The following is a 5,908-nucleotide window of genomic DNA, read 5'->3' on the forward strand; positions in this document are numbered from 1 at the left end:
GGTATTCATTTCACAATGAACAGTTGGGTCCCTCTACCCATGGGTTCTGCATCTATCAATTGAAAATATTTTGGAAAAAAATTCCAGAAGGGTCAAAAAAGCAAAATGAATTTGCCACATTGGCAACTACCTACCTATTTACATTGTATTTACAACTATTTATATCATGTTTACATTGTACTAGATGTTATAAGTAATTTACAGGATTACTTATATACAGGAGGATGTAAAATATACAGGAGGATGTAGATAGGTTATATGCAAATTCTACATCATTTTATAGAAAGGACTTGGGAATCTATGGATTTTGGTATCCATGGGGCCGTGGGACCAATGCCTTGGGGATACTGAGAGCTGTATATCAAAGCATCATGTTGAACATCTTCAGTTCAGTTCAGTTCAGTCGCTCAGTCGTGTCCGACTCTTTGTGACCCCATGACTCACAGCACGCCAGGCCTCCCTGTCCATCACCAACTCCAGGAGTTCACTCAGACTCACGTCCATCGAGTCAATGATGCCATCCAGCCATCTCATCCTCTGTCATCCCCTTCTCCTCCTGCCCCTAATCCCTCCCAGCATCAAAGTCTTTTCCAATGAGTCAACTCTGCATGAGGTGGCCAAAGTACTGGAGTTTCAGCTTTAGCATCATTCCTTCCAAAGAAATCCCAGGGCTGATCTCCTTCAGAATGGACTGGTTGAATCTCCTTGCAGTCCAAGGGATTCTCAAGAGTCTTCTCCAACACCACACTTCAAAAGCATCAATTCTTTGGTGCTCAGCTTTCTTCACAGTCCAACTCTCACATCCATACATGACCACTGGAAAAACCATAGCCTTGACTAGACGGACCTTTGTTGGCAAAGTAATGTCTCTGCTTTTCAATATGCTATTTAGGTTGGTCATAACTTTCCTTCCAAGAAGTAAGCATCTTTTAATTTCATGGTTGCAGTCACCATCTGCAGTGATTCTGGATCCCCCAAAAATAAAGTCTGACACTGTTTCTACTGTTTCCCCATCTATTTCCCATGAAGTGATGGGACCAGATGCCATGATCTTCATTTTCTGAATGTTGAGCTTTAAGCCAACTTTTTCACTTTCCACTTTCACTTTCATCAACAGACTTTTTAGTTTCTCTTCACTTTCTGCCATAAGGGTGGTGTCATCTGAACACCTTAAGTATACACAATTTTTTCAACTATACTTCCATAAAGTTGGAAAAAATTAGAATATATGCTTATTTTGTTGCTTAAGTTGGCATAAAACTCAACATTCAGAAAACTAAGATCATGCCTTCAGACCCATCACTTCATGGCAAATAGATGGGGAAACAAATTGAAAGACTTTATTTTCTTGGGCTTCAAAATCATTGCAGATGGTGACTGCAGCCATGAAATTAAAAGACGCTTGCTTCTTGGAAGAAAAGCTATGACCAACCTAGACAGCATATTAAAAAGCAGAGACTTTACTGTATTAACAAAGGTCCATCTAGTCAAGGCTATGATTTTTCAAGTAGTCATGTATGGATGTGAGAGTTGGACTATAAAGAAAGCTGAGTGCCGAAGACTGATGCTTTTGAACTGTGGTGTTGGCACAGACTCTTGAGAGTCCCTTGTACTGCAAGGAGATCAAACCAGTCCATCCTAAGTGAGATCAGTCCTGAATATTCATTGGAAGGACTGATGCTGAAGCTGAAACTCCAAAACTTTGGCCACCTGATGTGAAGAACTGACTCACTGGAAAAGTCCATGATACTGGCAAAGATTTAGGGCAGGAGGAGAAGGGGACGACAGAGGATGAGATGGCTGGGTGGCATCACTGACTCAGTGGACATGAGTTTGAATAAGCTCCAGGAGTTGGTGATGGACAGGGAAGCCTGGCGTGCTGCAGTCCGTGGGGTTGCAAAGAGTCAGACACGATTGAGTGACTGAACTGAACTGATGATTATTTTGAAAATGAAAAAAGGAATTATAGATAGCTGGGACCATAGTTATTTTGTATAGCTATAGAACCAAAAGGTGAACAGAGCAATAAATGTTTTGTGTTTGCTTAGTCACTCAGTCGTGTGTGACTCTTTGGGACCCAATGAACTAGTCTGCCAGGCTCCTCTGTCCCTGGGGATTCTCCAGGCAAGAATACTGCATGGTGTGGGTGGCCATGCCCTCCTCCAGAGGATCTTCCCAACCCAGGGATTGAACCCAGGTCTCCCGCATTGCATGTAGATCTTTACCAACTGAACCATCAGGGAAGCCCAATAAATACTTTAGAATGTCTTAAATCTGTCTTAATTTTATTTCAGGAAAAGTAAAGAAAAATATTGACTATTTTTTTCTCTTATCTGCCTGTTCCTCTTAGAACCTGGAAAAATTTAGAATTAAAAATTTAGTTGGCTAGTTGGCTAGTTGGCAAAATTCAATGGGTCAAAAATACAGGGAAAAAAAGCAATTGTTCTTTCTGGTAATGGGGCAGGTCACTGGTTCTCAACCCTGCTCTCATTACTTATTGGTTTGCACAATCAGTTGTTGGAGGCAACATGAAAAATTCACATCAAAGTCTCCACCAAACAGTTTTTTCAAAAATCTGTCTGATTTTTTCTGTCTCTATAAAAGATTAGGGGGAAGCATGTTCCAAAGGCAGTTAAGAAAATGCTTCAACTAGATATCACTACAGGCCATTAAATTCTGCCTTGAGGAAACAGTGAAAAGAGCTTGTACATTGTACATTTTTCTTCTCAGAACTTTAGTCCTGTCCAGCTGCGAGTTGAGGGAAACCCCTCTGTCATTCATTCCCAGAGCTAAGAGTCACACAAACTCAGCCCGCACCATGCAGCACATAACCATCGGACATGAAACAGTGCGGACTCTTGCTTTGGAATCTTGGATTTACTATACTGCTGCTTTCAAAATAGTTAAGACAGAGTTCTTGAGAGAGAAGCCATATCTAATTTTGGTAAGTCTGATACCAATACCATTTAATGGAATGGAAATGTCTACCAAATTATACTGTGAAATTTTCAAAATCAGTGAAATGGGTTACTCATTTAGAATTTTTTTAATATAGTTTGGACATGCTATTTTATACATATGCTTTTTTTTCCTGGAGGAATAAAGATAAAATTCTAATATTTCAATGCCAGCCAAACTAGAGAAGGCCTATTTAAGCTGAAGATGACACTAGTGTTCTTGGCATTTTTACTCAGAAGAATTTATATCTGTATAATTAGTGTTTTTCTGAAAATAAGTGATTTCCTGACTTTTTTTCCCCAGCAGCATTTGAAATACTGCTCACCTGATTAGTAATAACATTTGTTTTTATTTAACCAAGCAATGACATTCATTTTTATTTGACCAAGCAATTTTCTTATTTACCTTTCCTCAACAGAATCCACTTTGTTCATGAGAAGAACAGTGGTGGAGGAGTTCCTATTCACTTTTCTGCTATTTGATAGTCATAAATGTATAGGCTTTAGAATTTGAGGAAGTGGGGTGAGCATCCACACTCTGCCCCTTGATTAGCTGTCTGGTTTTTAACAAGTCATTTCTCCTCTCTCTGCCTGCTTTTTCTTTGGTAAATCACAGTTAATAGACTCTTTCTTACAAGACTGTTCTGGATATGGAAGCAGATAATCCAGGGAGAGCATTAAGCACAGTTTCAACAACAAAGAAAACTTCCTGAAACACCAGCCAAGCCACATCAGACAACTGGCCCGTATATAAAGGAAATGCTGAGTACAGAGTAGATGCTTATGAAATTATTTCTGACTGATAAAGAGGGTAAAGGGAAGGTAACCTGTCACGTGAGAGCTCTCAGAGAACACAGTGGAGGAAGCCAATTTAACAGAGATTGAGTCTGATGGAGCAGATTAGGTACCTTGTGCAATCTTACAGAACTAAGAACATCACTTCTGCTACCTTTTGGCTCTTCCCCTGCGGAGAGATAGGGTCTTAGCTAATAACGCACATCCTTCTCTTTTCTCTGAAAGCCCATTTTCAGAGCAAATGCATGCTTTGGAGAGGTGGTTAGCGAACAACCCAGATCCCAGGTTTAATGGACAATTTCTTTAGGGTGAAATTGAAGGGTAGAGCATCATTTTCTGTCTTTCCTTCTCACGCCTCCCCCACCTCTCAAACAACCCATCTCACAGTCATTAAGGTCCCAATGGTGCAAGAAATCTCAACTGCATACAACACGAGAGCTTGCTACATCTATACTGTGGGCATCTTCTTTTTTTTTTAATCCTATTTTTGCCTTCTAACCACTTTCATTTTGCAGACAAAGACTCCTTTGCCAAAGGCAGGATAAATAAACTCAGACACATCCTGTCTCTTTGACATCTTTGTTTATCCATAAACTGTCAAAAACACAGATGAAAATCCACTGAAGAGTGGATGAAGTGGTTAGACAAAGGCCAAAAGAGACTGTTGCATAGAAGCTTGATGTTAGGGAAGATATTATCTAAAATGATACCAAGCCAGCTTGGTATGATGACATGAACAAAAATTAAAGTTACCAAGTTACTCAGCTAAGAACAGACTCAACTGTGTAAAAAAGTAATCATGAAAAAAATCAATGTGAGAAAGCATCTGTATTGTTAGTAGGAAACTGACTGCACCATTGGGATCCCAATAACCATGAGGTAAGTTAGTTGAGAGGTGAGGCAAGGGTGAGGAGAAAGAGAAAGCTGAAGCGTTAAGAGCATAGGCTTACATATGAGAGTGGATTTGAAGCCTGGCTCCTCGTTTACCATTTAATTTCAAGAAATAATTAAATTCTCATTATATTTTCAAACAGCATCATTTTCAGTTATAAGCCATAACGTACCTCAGATTATGTGGGTTCCTAGTGAGATTGTTATCAAGTGATTTTACTTATTTTCCTTTTCCACTAGCAAACATTTCTTTTTGCTTAAATGCTTAGTTTATAAAGGTGACTTGAAAAGTGTACTATCTTTGTTTCCCAAGAAAACATTTAGGAAAGTCTAAATAATATAGAGGACAATCACCTTCTACTATAGCTCACTCTGCCCATTCTTGAGAGGGGTTAATGAAAGAACTAATGATATCAAGATTACTGAATGAATGAGTAATTGCAGATACCTGGTATTGTGGATATAACCTATGAACATGGCGGAATGTCCCCATGGGAGAACCATGGGAATATGTATATTCATTTTCTATTGCTGCATAAAAAAATATCACAGACTTAATAGCTTATAGCGACTCATTCATTATCTCATGATTTTGTATGTCACAAGTCCAGGCATAGAAATCCATGTTTGCTACTGAGGGTCTCACAAGGCTGAAATTTAGGTGTCAGCAGGGGCTATGGTGAAATTTGAAGTACTCTTCTAAGCTAATTCAGGTTTTTGGAAAATTGAGTTTCTTGGTATTACACAACCAAGGTTCCAGATTTTTCTTGCTGACTGAGAGCTGGAAGGTAGCTCTCATCTCCTAGAGGCTATCAGTAAATTATAGCCAATGTGGCCTTCCTACAACATGGTAGCTTACTTCAAGGTCCACAGGAGGATCGCTCAGACTTCTTGTAAGAGCTTACCTTATTAGGTCAGGCCCCCAAAACAGCATCTTATTATTGATACTCAAAGTCAGCAGATGAGGGACCTTAGCTGCATCTCAAAACACCTTCAAATTTGCCAATAACATAATCTAATGGCCACATCATCATGGGAGTACCATCAGGGCATAACTGGCTTATGGTGAATGATTGCTAATAGCACACTGTGAACATGACCCTATAAAGAAATGAAAACTATAATAGGATTTTATCATTATTTATATAAACATTAAATTTTATATCCCTTTACAAGTTACAAAGTGCTTGTACATACTCTGCATCATGACTACCTGTCACAGAGGCACAGTAGATATTAATCCAACACTACAGGCGAAAAAAACA

The sequence above is a fragment of the Capricornis sumatraensis genome, chromosome 4, assembly GCF_032405125.1.
Source record: "Capricornis sumatraensis isolate serow.1 chromosome 4, serow.2, whole genome shotgun sequence".
Lineage (NCBI taxonomy): Eukaryota > Metazoa > Chordata > Mammalia > Artiodactyla > Bovidae > Capricornis > Capricornis sumatraensis.